The 15,730-nt window shown below is 50.6% G+C and overlaps 1 protein-coding gene across 1 annotated transcript in view; it reads right to left on the bottom strand.

Annotated features, from left to right (window-relative positions):
• Positions 1 to 15,730, bottom strand: part of ASTN2 (astrotactin 2) — a gene marked incomplete at both ends in the record, with an annotated part of 317,285 nt that overhangs the window by 162,411 nt on the left and 139,144 nt on the right. The gene's annotated exons all lie outside the window — the stretch shown is intronic.

Below are 15,730 nucleotides of genomic sequence, written 5' to 3'. Positions count from 1 at the left end.
GGAGATTAAAAAAAAAGGTAAAAGAGAAAGACAAGAGCAGCGTTTGCACACTGCAGGACCACCCTCCTTCTCCTGCTCATCACACTTCACTCACCACCTTTATTTCAGTGTCTGTCTTAATTAAGAAGACTAAACGGAAAAGCCTCTGTGCTGATCCAACGTCTGCCTCGAGGGGCTGAGGAGGATGCCCAAAATGCAATTTGCTTCCTTTAAAACTTGCTAGAAACAGCCACGCAGACACATGGTCCAACAACAAACCCTGCAAACCACCGGGGAGCAATGGATGGAGATCTGATGGGTGCTGGGAGCATCCCTCAGAGCCTGGGCAGCCTCCAGGTAGAGAGGGGAGCTGTGAGCATCAGGAGGGCTCTCAGAGTAGGCAGGGGGCAAGGGAGGGGGGACTGCCCCCAATATCCACAGCAGGATGCACCCCACTGCTCGTCAAGGGGGGATCCCTCAGCCTGACTCACTTCACCCTGCAGCGGCGAGAGAGCGATGCCAGCCCGGTGCTGTGCGTGAGGAGAGGCGGGGATTCCCAAAGCCTCTCCCAAAATACAAGCCAAGATTCCCCTTTGATTACACACACAAGGGCCAAAGCACCGATTTTTCAGCCAATAAGCAGCAACAGAAGCAAACCTCTGCAAATGTGACCCTTGGAAAAAGAGTCAAGCTGGAGGTTTTTGGAGGCAGAGCTCACTGGAGAGGCAAACCTGGGGATTTCTGAGCAGGAAAACAGTCAGTGGTTGTATTTTTACCATTTCACCTAAACAGGTTTGTCCAGGAATATTACCAAAAAGTGGGGATCATAGCAAAGACTGAGCTTTACATGTTTCTCCAAGTTTTTCTCCCGATGGAAGGAGCACTGCGGAGCTGGAACGCTGCCCGGTCGCTGGCCCGAGGGTAAGGAACTTGCTTTTGGCATTTGGACTAATTTATATTAGAAGATTCTCATTTGACTTCAGCAATATTCACCTCCATCTATCCAAAACCAAACTGGGTGTAAAAAAATGCAAATGACATTGAAACTCCTGAGGGTCCACCCTGCCATAGGAGAGCATTCCCAGGAATAAAGCTCTGAGCAAGAGCTGGCATTTTGGGATTGTCTGCAGACTCGGAGGGTGAAATACAGTCTGACTGTGGGCAGGCTGCAGGATGTGCCAGTGCTCCAGCCTCCTCATCTGTAAAACAGGGACAACAGCAGCTACCTGCCTCCCACTGTGCCACACAGTTAATTAATGTTCCTTTGAGTTGTGAAGATTAAAAGTGGCGTAAAAGCGCAAAATAGCGGTTTATTATTGTTATGAATGAAGCCTCCACTCGTTCCATCAGTGCCCCTTAAAGCAGTGCTGCTGCAGGCACTGTGAATTGCTCCCAGCAGTGAATACTGCTGGCATTCGCAGGGCTTTGACTGTAGACTTCCATGTAAAGGCTTTGAACACGCTGGGGAAGAAGAAGGAGGGAGAGAACAGACAGAAATTTCCACCATATTTTGTGCTTCGCACTTGGAGATGATGCTCCCACAATGCTCTCACCCTCCCGGGGGCTGGAACAAAACAAACCACAGACAGCAGCACCTCTTCACCTCCTGTTCTCACCTGTGCTTCACCTTCACAGGCTGCCATATCCTGGCATGGGGAATGTCAGGACAGGCTGTACTGCGAGGGCACGGAAACACCAAATTGGGATCACACGGCTGCCTTCGGAAGAGTTTAAGATATTGTCTCTCTCTTTAACAGGTGAGAGAGGTTTAGCACTGGAAGCAAACCAGGGGCAGAACAATGTGGCCTAATTATGCAGGGGCATGGACAGACCCCTTGTTCCAGCTGTTCCCAGATGTTGGCACCACCCAAATCATGTCCTGTCCTCCCAGGTGCACTGACATGAGGGGCCACAGGAGCCCTCCTCACTCATCCCCTCACCTTGGGGGCTCTCTGGCCCCTACAAACCCTCATTTACCCTTATCCAATGCCATAAGCATCACACCTGGAGGAGCAGCTGCCCAGGGCCCATCACAATCCCTGAGCCAATCCCCAGCCCCTGTCCCAGTCCCGTTCTCAGTCCCTGTTCTGCCACAGGTGGTTTGGAGTTGGTAAAACCAGATAAACACGCAGGAAAAAGAAGTTCAGATCCTGGCTCAAGCACTTCAGGCAAGTCTCCTTTTTGCACCTATGTTTCCTGCATTATTTAACAGAGGACCAGCATTATTTCCTTGGCTGCCCCTTACACATCTTCAGCCTGCATCTCCCCGAGGTAGAACCCCCTCCTTTGACGCCTCTGCAGCACTGCTTTCTGCTTTCCTGACCCTGCAGCCAGTCTCTCTGTGCCCTGGCACTGCAAACCTGACCTGGCAGAGCAGCTTGTGGCTCTCCATCCCCCAGCACTGCCATTCCCCCTCTCCAGACCCCTCCAGCATGCCTGGCTGAAGGACTCCGATGCCTGCAGCACACGGTGGCCGTGCTGCTCCTGACACACACCTTTCATGTTTAATTCAGCAGCTGGTTTAGTTAATCTATTTTTTAATAATTCATCCCTTCCATCTTAATTTTGGTAGTTGTTGAAAATCCCTAATAAAACATTTAGGGGCTCTTTCACTGGAGCAATGGCATGATTTACTTGATGGAATCCAGTCTTTGATGTCCTATCTTAATTCCCTCCCTCCCACCATGCCTCAATCCTGTTTATCACTGTGCTGGAGGTAAGAGGTTCTTGTCGAGTTTTGTAGCACTTGAGACGCTTGGTCAGAGTTAATAATTCAGCTGCCCCGCACAGCTTAGACAAATCATGTAGCAAAACAGCCTCTTCCCTTTATTAACAGCTCCCTCTGCCACCATGGATCTGGGCATGGGCTGGGATGTGGAGCAGAGGGACCAGGATGAGCATCCCAAGCTGGAAGAAGCGCCATGAAAACTTCACAGGTGCCAACTGCATTGTTGGGAGGATATACACCCTTTTACAAGGCTTGTATTTCATCCTCTACAGCCCGAATGGGGAAACATGCTGGGTTTTTGCATCTGTAATTGGGGAAGAACAGATGGCGGAGGCACAGTTGGAAGTAATACGGCCATTAAAATAATCTATACGGCTTGTAATTCCCCCTCATGTGGAGAAAGAGGAGGGCCTGCCCCTGCCCGAGTGCCCACCCAGGCTGAAGGAAGGGTGGGCACAGGTTTGGGTTTTTTTTTCTGTTGTTATGATATTTTGGTGGGTTTTGATGGGTTTTACTGTTTCCTTTCCCCTGGGATGCTCCTCGTGCTCCTCTCGAAGTGATTTGAGGAGCCAACAGCTGAACCAGAGCCTCTTCCACTGGGTAGTATTTAACTGCCATGTGCCATGTGGAGCACATTTTCTGCCCATACCACCCAGTTAAAGCAGCTTCTAGCTTTATACATATCTTAATGATAGGAAAAGAGCAGCAGAAAGCCCCAAGCACTTCAGAGAGATCAGGGCATCTCTGCAGTCAAATTTCCAACGGGGATGATGCAAGAAAGAATTATGGAAAAATGCTCCTGTTGATTCGTGAAAATTGAAATATCTCAGGGGAACACACACAGGCTTTGCCATCCCCTCTGTCACCTACAGATCCTGAAAGTGAGAAAACGTAAAATCAGAGTAGGAAAGTTGTCCAAAAAAGCCCAAACATACAGCCAGTATATGGAAATGTATGTCCTTGTTCTGCATGATGTAGGTCACGGTTTCAGAGACCTCTGTGCCCTCCAAACACCCCAGCCACCACCTTGATTGGTTCCTCTTGATGGGTGAGGGTTTTCCCCTAGGATTTGGTTACTGCCTTGTGGCCAATTGTTTTTCCACACAGTCATACCCACGGAAAAGGTCCTACTTCAACACAAAATTGAGAAAATGGATGAAATCTCAAAAAATCCCACTGGAAGGTGTAATCCCTTTCCACTCAGACCTAGAAGCATCCACATCCTGATTGATGGAGGGAAGAAGGAAAGGGAATTGCAGCAGCATCCCCTGGCCCTGAACCCAAGCACCCCAGGTCCCTTGGGCACCCTGCTTCCCTGCAAGACCTGCCCAGGCTGGACACAATGATTTTCTCAGGTAGAAACCTCTCTGTTGGGTTTAAAATCTTCCCCGTGCTCACAGAAGCAAGCACCTCTCCAAATCCTTACTCTGCGCCCGGAACACGAGGGAGACAGCAGGACATTACCTTGGCAGCTGGCTTTGCTTTATGGAACTGTAAATATATTTTTTTAATGGGCTGGCGGCAAGAAAGATGCGTTTCCAGGCTCAACAACATCCAAAATTAACTGCAATTCATTTCAGAAGGGGCGAAGGGGTGGAGGAAGGGGGAACGCAAGCCTGAAACCCGCAGAATATAAAAGCCTTGAAAGAAATTGCCAAAAATCCCCTGCATCGCTGCCTTCTGGCTCTGGGAAAGAGATTAAAAACCTGAGCAGCATCAGGCTGAAGCAGACGTCACAGAGGCCACCCCAGGCCATGCTCATGCTCAGATAAGACTCTTTCTCCTTATTATTTTCCCAGAGACAGCCCAGCCTTTGTCAGCGCAAAGCTCTGCCCCACTCCTCGCATCTCCTGGCACACCTAAACCAAGGAGATGCTGGTGCCTCGTGTGACCAGGGATTCCCACCTCTGCAGGGCCCCTGGGCATTTCTGAGGGACCCTGACTTCAACATCAGCATCTCACCCTCCTCCTGGTGCCACAGCATTTCTCCTGACGGCCTTCGTTAGCCCCAGTGCCACTCTCTGACACCTAATTTGAGTGACCCTTTAGTGACTAATTTAATTACCCCGGCCCACAAACTGACAGACAGCTGTTAAAAATGGTTATTGCATTATTAATACGCTCCAGTAATTTCCCATTAAAACTATACTGTTAATAATTTTTTCCCCTGTATTTCTTCCCTCTTAATTAGTCTATTTAAAACTTTGAAGGAATATTCTCTTTATGGTAAATGGGAGCGTCAAGCAAATTACATTTTTGATTGAATACTTCTGTGATAGGCCAGCAAATAAGACCGTTGAGTTGTTAATTATTGTCAGAGTTTCACACGATGCCTGCTAATGAGGCAGTCAATCTTCTCTGCCATTCCTAGAATATTAATGGAAGCCGTTGGTATTGATTTTGCCACCAGGAAAAGGTAGGAACTCCTCCTACTTGGGGAGGGCAGGGGGGGATCTGCACTGGGAGGGGACACTGAGGGGACCAGAGACCTTGGGATGGGGTGAGGCAGGAGGACTTGAAGCTGGTGGAAGCTCAGGTAGCTCTTGGATGTGCCAATGGCAGCTTGTGCAGCCCATGGACCCAGTGGCGGGGTTGGCACATTCCCACAGGGATCAATCCCATCCCCAGGCGCACCCAGGCAGGACAGGTGACAGAGGGGTGACACTTCCTGCCAGACACGCTGGTCCCTGTCCCCTCCCTCTGAGTCTACCTCTTGATTCTGAAGAATATCAGATTCACCCCTTATCTTTCTGTGATAAGACAACTTTTATCCTTTTTTAGTTTTTTTAAGGAAAGGGAAATACCTGATCTGTCTGGACCTCGGCAGATAACTTGATAGAGCGATGCACAGAAATTATGAGTAAAGCAGCCATGGATAAGGATTGACATGAAACCACGAGGTAGCCCAGAGACTGTAGAAAAACAGCCTTTGAGTTGTGCTGGGAGATGTGACAGGGAGCTTTTGGTACCATTTCTCAAGCCCTTTGGGCCCTGATCCTGTTTGATTTTCACACTAATGTTCTCACTGGAGAATGGAGGAGTCTGGCAGCAAAGTCTACCTGTGTTGAAGTCCCAGGAATTTCTCTCCCCCCAGGCTCCCACTGCCCAGCTTGGAGAGCAAGAGCAGCGTGGGGCTGTGCCCAGTGCCATCCCCAGTGCCAAAGCCATCTCCCTATTCACAGCATCTTGGCCAAGGCAGAGGGAATCCCACCAGAAAAGGTTTTATCACAGGACAACTGAGACAGAGTGAGACAACAGCCACCCCAGAGCTACACGTGTCTGTGACCAATGTCCTGGCTGTGTCACTAATTCCACCCCCCTGGGTGAGCAGGGATCTACAATTCCCTGAGTTCCCTGCCACACACGTGCCATTGAAAGATGTCACATGTATCCTGCTCCTGCATCCAAAGATGGGATGAGCACCACAGAGCCTGTTTCCCTTGGGCCGTGGAGGCTGTCCATGGGGCAGAGCCCACACACAGACGCGGCCTCCTCTGCCTCTGGTGGCCACATCACCCCTGAGCTCATCAACCTGGGAAATGTGGGGCTGACTTTGCCAGGACTGTGCAGGGCCAAGTCCAAGCGGAGCCCTGGATTTCCCAAACAGGTCGCCCAGCACTTGCTGCTGGGTTTTATGTCTGTGGCTTCGCTCTGAGGAAGCGCCTGTGTGAGCACTTGACCCAGAGACCTGCAGGACTGATGCTCAATGCAGACACCGTGCTGGCCCTGCAAACCAGCTCAGCTCCCTCTGAGTTGCTCCAGCCTTCCCAGCCCAAACCTCTCCCAGCCCTGCTCCCCCTGGGAAAGCCAGGACAGACTGGATGAACCTTGCAAAACTCATAACCCATTACAGCAGGTGACATGCTGACACAGGTTGTACTGTCACAGCTGCTGCCGAGAGGCCAGAGCTCAGGGACTTCACTCCAGCTAATCCTGCTGGGCTTTGTGCAGCCAAACCCACACCCTCCCCAAAAATGAGATCATTTGGGGCTGTTCTGGGAATACTCTGCCTGACCAGGTGATTCAGGGAAAGATGTGTGTGTGTAGGAGGCGTGGTTGGAGCACCTGTGGGGATGCTCCCAACTCTCTGCACGCCCTGTCACCCACAGCTGCACAGCTGGAATGACACCAAGAGACAGGGACAGATGGAGGACAGTGTCCAGCCTCCACAGGAACATGTTTCCATCCCTCGTATTCCATAGCAGAAATTTCTGTGGTTTCTTTTCCACCCTGTGAAGCAGCAGATTTGCATGGGTGCTCCCCAAATACAGGTGGTGTTCCCCCACCCAGCCACCCCTGCTGCTTCCAAGTCCTTCTGCTGCCCACTTGTGCTTTTTAAGCAAGCCAGGTGCTATTTTTAATGCAGTCAAGTTTTCCGTACTAAAAGCTCCTTTTCTTTTCCCTTTATATAAAGCAGGCTTCAATAATTCCTCGGGGTCCCCTTCCAACCTGACATTCTATGATTCTGTAAAAAGAGGAGGTTTCCACTTATAATGAATTGCCTGTGATGCGGCGTATCCCAATTTTACCAGGAAAAAGGGATTCTGTAACTGTCCCTGAGCTCCCAGTGAGATGCCATGAAAAGCCCTTCAGGTCAACAGCATTGCCAACGCTATTCCTCTATCAGTATCGCTTATCAGCCGTGCTCAGGCACAATTTATGGCTTTTACCCCCCCAAAAAAGCCATTTCACCCCCCTGGTCTGCTACTGAGGCAAATCAACACAAACCCAGGAGTGCTCCTTCCCCTTGGACCCAGCTCCCACCACCCAGGCAGGAGAGTGGGAGGGGTTGGATGGATTTGCCCATGGCCACATCAGGTAGGAATGATCTGCTCCTACCTGAAGTCCTTGAGAAGTTCCTGTAAGGAAGAGAAGCAGCCAGGCCTCCCAACACGCCCAGTGCTGAATCCTTGGCTCAAATAAGCAGAGGGCCATCCCTGCCCCCAAAGCTCTCCCTTCCCTCAGGGAGATGCAGGATGGTACCTGGAGCCACCACCAGCACGAATGTGGGCAGGGGGTTGGACAAGATGATCTTTAAGGTTCCTTCCAACCCAAACCATTCTGTGATTCTATGATTCCATCAGATAAGGAGCCATTTCTTTATCCAGCCACAACTTTTATCATAAACCTTTCAAAACTCCTCAGCTATGGCCCCAAGCTGGGTCCAAATCCAGGGAACCCACAGTCCAGAACTAACACCTCCAGCTCTGGCCTGTCTGTGTTTGATACACACTGATTAAAAAAATAAAAGAAAGGAAATGTGGACTGAAGTGAATGAAGAGAGTTCTCCCTGCGAAAGCTCAGAGCATATTTACACAGCATCCTGCCTTAATGCTCAGCTGCTTCATTTGTGTCACTTTAAGCCCTCGGCAGAAGCAGGGGAGTATTAGCTGGGGTTTAATTGTGTGCTGCTGGGTTCTGCACGGCTCCCCACGAGCTGCTGCTGGGAGAGAGCCCTGTGGCAGGGCAGGGATGGTTGAGACAGGGGGACAGCCACCAGCCAGGAGGGAGAGCAGCAGCAGGGGACACTCCCCCAACCTGGGACAGATGGAGGACAGCTCCGCCTTACACATAAGGTGAAACAACATCAGTTTGCACGGAGCTACCCAACCCTGTGGAATCTGGGATGAACTCTGCTGTGCCCTGCCCACACCTCCTGTCTGCAGGTGACGGGAGGAGACTCTCCCCCAAAACTCATCCAGCTGCTGAGCCAACACTCCTGAAGGTGTCCCAGTGCAGCTGGGGGCTCTTCCTCCACGGCATGCCTCCTCTCCAGTCTGCTCCGTACGAGCCCCGTCTGTTCCCTCTGCTGGAGGGGAAACAGGCACTGCATAGATCACACACAGACTGTGGTCCATCCCCACCCCTCCTTCCCAGCACTGCCATCCTCGCCTGCGCTCGCGTCACCACTGCTGGAGTCCAGCCCTGAGCACGGCACAGCCTGCAGCAGTGGGTCCCCAACTGCACCCATCTAACTTTTGATAAAAGGCACTTGGTTGCAGTCAATAGCATCTCATAATATCAAAAACACCACAGGAAACATCAAGAGCTGAATTGATTATGGCACAGTAATTCTTCAGGCAGTGAAAGCAGGGCAATTCCCAAGATGGGATTATTTTTTTGCAAAGCTTCACCTAATTTTCTTGATGTTATTTTCCCCCTGCTCACTCCCCAGCCCTCCTTCCAAACCTCCCCAGCTTTGCACTGCTCTTTGATTTAGTCCCTGAAAACAATATTTTGCTTAACAGAGTTAAGTTTCCCAGCAAAGTGCCCGGGAAAGCATCACCACCACCCAGATCGCCGGGACTGGAACATGTGCAGCAGGAAAAAGTCAAGGAAGATTTTGCTTTTGGCTCTGTAGTCAGCAACCCACTTTGGGGAGACTAGAAAAAGCCCTGACAGGAGCTCAAAACATCTAAATCAGAAAAGGAGACCAAATACACAGACCAAAAGGGGAATGATACAAAACCTGTGCAGAGTGGAGGCAAAGGGCAGTGGACTTTCACAGTCTGATCCAGCCTTGATCCAGCATGGAAAGGTTTTCTGAGCCAGTGAGCAAGGCCACACAGGACACACCATCCCTGCTCTGTGCAATGCTGGCATTGCCTGTAAACCATGCACTGAACTTTTTGGTGCTTCTAAATTCATTTTGAACTGATTTTGCTCCTTTGCCTGGAAGTGAGAGGGCCAGGGAGGGTCTGCAGAGCATCTCTCCTGCATCTGGAAACTGTACAATGAGAAGGACCAGCATTGCATGAACAAAGTTACTCTGAGCTGCCTGGAAAGTGCTGCACTAAAGGCACAAAGGGCATTTTCTTCCTAATAAATCACCCCAAGAGCCAGGGTGACATCCTGGAGTGGAGAAAATCTCTCGAGGGCAGCAGCCAGAGCAGCGGGACACTGCATCAAGGAGTGCTGCTGAGGAGCAGGAGCTGAAACTAATTAACTTCACTTGTCTTCACGGAGCACAGCCATCCTGGGTCACTGGTTGTGCCCAGCCCTGGCTGCCCTGGGGTGAAAATCAAACGGGAGCTTTGCCCCTTGGCCTGAGCTGCCGTCCCTCATCCCTCCACAGCGAGACCATGTTCCTCTGCAGCAACACGTGCATCCTCCCTTTCCCTTTAGCAATTAATAAATCCCCACAAAAATCAACCTAGAGGTCTGTCTTCCATGGTGCAGCATATCCTGGCTTTACCAGGGAAAAGGGAGTCTGGGACCCTCCCTGAGCTCCCAGGGAGATGCCCTTTCCCAGAGCCCTTTCGAAGCCCGCAATGGACAGTGTCTTCTCGCAGTGCCCTAGAAGCAGAAGGACAAAGCTGCCCTGTTTGTGTCTGTCTCCATTCCTGTCGTCTCCACAGAGGTGGTTTTTCCTCCCTGGCTGTGGAGCCTGTCGCAGGTCCCTGGCACACTCCCAGGAATATTTTGGCTCTGCTGAATTTTATTAGTTTTGTCCTTTGGCTGAAGTGATCCAGCAGTAGTTGCAGGAGATGAAAACAGGAAAGGAGGAGCAGATCCCATGCACATCAGACAAGCTTTAGGCAACCGACATCTCATCAGAACTGGTTTTTGGATAGTGCCAGTTCTTTCCACTGAGTTATGTTAAGAAATAACTGAAGAAAAGGCATTTCCCAGTGTCACTGCCCCACCCAGGCATCACCCCAGCACTCTGTCTGGGCCAGGGTATGAACCACCCAGTCCTTCCTCCTGCAAGAGGACCTTCTAGACCCTTTCTCAGGCAGGAGATACACACAAAAGCAAAGGTAATAAAACTCAAATAGGGGTAAAAAATTGTAATTCAGGAAAAATAGTACAGAGAGGCTGTATAAACAGAGAGGCCAAGGGGCTGCGCTTTGAACAGGCAGCTACAAAGCACACCCCAGCCGCTGGTTAACAGAAAGCAAAGGCAGCGACACAGAAACAAATAACATCAAACAGGGAGGGAAAAACACCTTTCAACACAGGAACCCAAGGTCTGATTTTGCTGCCTTGCATCACCCTTTCTGCTAAGCATTCACAGTGTGTTAGAGCCCTGCCTCCCCCTCCAAACCCTCAGCACCACTGCTTGTCTCAGTGCTGGCAGGATCCTGCTCCACACAGATCCCACACGGATGGGTGGATGGACACACAGCTACAACAGCAGATCCAGAATGTGGAGAAGCTACAGCGTCCAGTGCCAAACCCTACTCTGTGACGAGAGATCCCAGAGACATCAAAGGGAATCATTCTGGGTGTGAGACAGCGTTTGCATATTTGGCAAGTGCTGGGTATTTTTAATTGTCTCAATAAACATATAAACAAAATCTGTTCACTTGCTGGGGTTTTTTTTCCCTCTTGGGCTCTGCAGCACCATGGACGAGAGGAACTGCAATCGCTCAGCTGCCAAACTTGTAGTGGCTGCTGGTGCTCCCTGAGATGGGTTTGCCTATGAGCCAGGCCCGAATTTACATCCCCTGTCCCTAAGAGGTTTGATCATTTTCTGTGCAGTTTTACAGCGCAGCATTAAGACCTCAAAAACGCAGTGGGTTCACACAGCAGAGCACAGAGAGTGAAGCTCAGCATTACTGCAGCAGGAGTTATTAAAAGCCCGGGATGAGGGAAGGCTGAAACGTTCCCTGGATTCGGGGCATGAAAGATGCCATGGCCGCTGATGGACCAGGAAGAGACAGGCTGAGTGCACCTCTGCCCTGTCCCAGAGGTGCTGGGTGAGCCACATTTCAATTCTGACCTTCCTGGATGACTTCAGCTCCAATTTTTTGGGGGGCTTTTCCCTTCTTTCCCCATCACACTGCTCCCCTAATTCTCTTATTTTGCTGCTCACACCCTTCAGTGGCTGCCGCAAGATTACATCTCCATTTAGTCACCCTGTAGCAAAGTGAGACGCACCTGACTCTTCTAACCTGCTCTCATAAATCACAGTGGGAGGCAGGGAGGAGGAAAAATCCTGGTAAGAAGCCAGGACGAAGCTCAGTTGACAGCTGCAGGGCAGGGGCTGGTGGCTGCCTCTCTGTAAAGCATCTGTCCCTGCTCTCCAGAGGATGAGGCCAAAGGCTGCCTCTGTCCTGGTGTTAAGCACCAAAAGCTGCCTCTCCACCACTTTCTGAGAGACAACAGCATCTCAGGGTGATAAGAAGCCCAGGCCAGAGCACGGGGACGTTATCAGTGGGGATGACGGTGTCACTGTGATGTGCACAGTAATGAATTGCCCTCTCTGCAGAAATGAGTAAGTTGTGCCTGCTGATGCAATGATCAATTTGCTCCATCATGCAAAGCTGTCCATTCATCACGGCCATCGACTGCAGCCACTCACACCTTTTTATTGGCCCCAACGGAGCACGAGGCTCTGCAGGAGCTCCACGGGCCCCTGCCCAGGAACAGCCTCACAAAGGGGCTTCCCTCTCCCCCGACCTCCCGGCCAAGGGTCCCCGTGGCACCGAGCACCCAGAAATCACAGCCTGCTCTGCTGCAGGGGGGTAGCAGAAAGAAAAGAGGGGAAAAAAGATCAAGTTGCCATGGCACACCCTACACAAATGGCGAGAAGAGCTGGCAGGGTGCCCTCTGCCTGCATGCCATATCCCATCCCGCACGGACCAGCCCAGCCCACCTCCTGACCTTGAGGGATGCTCACCTGCAGCTGCCCCCATTCATCTGTGCTCCTGCAGATCAGGCAGGAAGTTAAGGCACAGAAAGATGACCTTTTTTGCTGCAACAGCAGGGACAGCAAAACTGTTTCCACTCTCCTGGCCCAGATTCCCTTTGCCTTTCTTATCCACTTCACTTTTCATCCTCCTCCACTCCCAGGGAGCCTCACACCACAGTGATCACCACTGACTTGCAAAATCGCAAGTGCCCAAATCACCGCAAAACCCCTTCAAAATATCTCCACAAAACCCCTGTAAGGCTGAGGCAGCAGCGAGGCTGCAAGAGCACAGCTGGTGAATGCCATGGGCAGGGAGAAAAACCCTCGCTCCCATCCTTGACAAAAAGTGGGGCTCATGAGAGCACAGAGCGGGGGAGCAGAGTGTTCTGCCTCTGAGAGAATTGAAAATAAAAATAACAAACAAATAAAGAAAAATTAGAAATAAAAAATCCAGTTGATTGTACTTTGGCAAAGAATTCTGAGAGCAAAGGGGCTCACTTGGGAGCAAAACGAAGATGAATCGACAGCGAGTTCAAGAGAATTCATTCTGCTGCTGAACACTTGTCTCTCCATCAGGACATCTCAAAGGCTTGTCAAGTGAAGGCAAGGCTTTTATTTGTTTCTATGGTTGCCATAACAATAGAGCTATATGTCATGTCAGGCAGCAGCTGAGGCTCGTGCCTGATTTATAGCTGCTCAACAGAAATTATCAACTTTTCTGCAGAGCGGGTGGCACAGTGAACCGTGACCACCGGGCGTCTGCCAGTGCCATGCTCTGCCCCCAGGGTTACTTCTCCTCTTGGTCCCCCACTGCTGTGTGTGCCCCAAGGGATGCTTTTATTATCCCCTACAGGGATACTTTGATTATCCCCTACAGGGATGCTTTTATTATCCCTGCAGGGATGCTCGGTGCTGGGGCAGTAGGACCTGGGGGCTGTGGCTGTGGGTCCTTCCCATACACTGCCACAATTAGAGCAATTCCTGGACCCACAGGACAAGCTGCACCTTCCAAAGGGTCAGACAGAGATGGCAAGGTGTCCAGGGAAGGCCAGCAGAAGGACTGAACACCTAACAGTAATTTGTTTAACAAAATTTTATAGACTACTGCCTTTAACACCAGGTTACGGGAGAAATACAGGTAAGAGAGAGGGATGGGAGTGGAAACAAAAAGGGGTCTTGAAAACCAGCAAGACAAGGTGGGACTGGGATGTATTTCTTGCCCTGGCAGGGGATGTCCTGCAAGGACAGTCTGCCCAGCCTGGGACGCAAGGCAGAGGCTGCCCAGTGTGGGGAGAGCCCTGCAGCACTGCTGGCCAACCTCATCTGAACAAAGACGTCACCGTGAGCGTGGCTGCCACAGTCCCAGGCGTGCGACTGAAGCGATCGCTGTGCAGAGGATCAGACTCTGGGGTCGAGGAAGAGATGCTCCATATGGTCACTGATAAATTATATATGCAAGTTTCATTAACTCTAAGCACTCTCATTCTTAATTTATGATGCACAGCCCTAAAACCTCCAGCACCAAGTTTTGCACACTCCTGTGCCCTGAAGCCCCTGGAGCATCCCCAGTGGGATGTTTGCACGAAGCCCGTTGGCTCTGGTCTGCAGGAAGCTTCTCTAATGACTTGGCTGCAGCAGGGGAAGATTTGGGCCCTTCCTCCCCATCCACCAAAGTACAGCTTGTTGCACTGCCCAGTGATGAAACCCAGAGAACAGCATTGGAGTCAGCATTTCCCCAGAGAGCTGCTGAAAGGCCGAGCCCCACCTGTCCCTCTACATCTCAAACATCTTCGTAAAAACGCAAGACCACATTGAACCTTTAACCCTCTGAGTTGTAAAGACTTCACCACTTGTTTTCTCCAAACCAGTCTTTCTGCAATTTCCCTCCATTAAACTCTTCAAGACAAGTGACCCCGGAGCCAAAGGTGTCAGACTAATGAAAGGTCTGCAGGAATGCAGCACGCTCGTTATTACAGACACAGAAGAAACACAGCACTGAGCCACCATCACGGTGTTACAGGACAGCAAACAGGGCACGCCGGGTGCTGAGGCACGGCTGTGCTGCAGCTGCTGTAACACAGCCCAGGGCCTGCCCTGTGCCATGGAGATGGGACTCTATTAAAGCCCAAGCACTGCAGGTTCAGGAAGAATTTCTTCACTGGAGAAGGGCTGTCAAGCATTGGAAAGGGCTGCCCAGGGAGGCGGTGGCATTCCCGTCCCTGGAAATATTCAAGGAATAACTGGACATGACACTCAGTGCACTGGTCTGGTTGACAAGGTGGGGATTGGTCACAGGTGGGATTCAATCCTTGAGGTCTTTTCCAACCCAGATGATTCTGTGATTCACCTGCAGGAGCTCCCACCATGGAGGGACAGCAGTGCTACCACAGTCCCAAAGGCAGGAGACAGGACCCCTCCAGGAAGAGGGATAGATGGCTGTGTTTGAACACCTACACCATGGACAGCACGTGCTCACCTCTGATGTTGGGCTGATGTGCTAGATCACCACCTGAACATCTGAACCACCAAAACTGCTCCCCTGAGAAGCTGCTTATGTCAGTCCAGAAGGATAAAGCAAAGAGGCTGCAAGATAAGCAGCTCTGAAAGAACCTTTCTCATTACATGAAAGTACCCAAGTACCAAGAACCTCAGAAGAAGGTTCCACCCACCCCGGGGTGCTGAGGATCCTGAGCTTGCAGCTCCTCGCTTTTGAGAAGTGTTTCAGTCCTAATGCAGAAATAATAGATTGCTTTTGGCTTCTCACTGTATCTGTGAAACCTCCCATAATGCAACATCAAATATTTATTATTGCGTTTATTAAAGTTTTAATAATTCACCAACTCCTGCGTGTAAGATACAAGTGCCGTGAACTCACACCTCCCTTTTTCTACCCGAGCCACTCCAATATTTACACCTGGAATTCTCAGTTCAGGTTCCATTTATGAGGGGAGCAGGCAACAGCCTTGTGCCAGAACCTCCCCTCCTCCTGCCTGGCATTCATCCATCCTGACACAGACTCTTCCACAAGGAGCAGTGCCCAGAGACAATTACTGCACTGGAGCAGAAAACAAGCTTCTGAGCCCCTACCTTCACTGAGGTACTTTTAATGAAGATGTGAGGAGGAAAGAAAGAGATAATGTTCTCTTGGCACTTTGGCTTGGAAAATGTTAGCATAAACCAAGGCAGTGCTTCCCTTTCTCAAATGAAAGCCAAAGTTGTTGCAGACAAGAAAAACAACGCTCCTTAAAGAGCCAAACTGTGATAGATGTGTACCACTGGCCTCTTTTCACAGGAAAGAGAACAAGCGCTAATTAGCAACAAAAACACACACTTGGAAGTGAGGACATCTTGGATGCCAGTCCTGGCTCTGCCATAGCTTTTGTAGG

This window comes from Coloeus monedula (assembly GCF_965178545.1).
Source record: "Coloeus monedula genome assembly, chromosome: 21".
NCBI classification, from domain to species: domain Eukaryota; kingdom Metazoa; phylum Chordata; class Aves; order Passeriformes; family Corvidae; genus Coloeus; species Coloeus monedula.
Note: the sequence above shows the minus strand (reverse complement) of the source record. Positions and strands in the feature narration are given on the sequence as shown.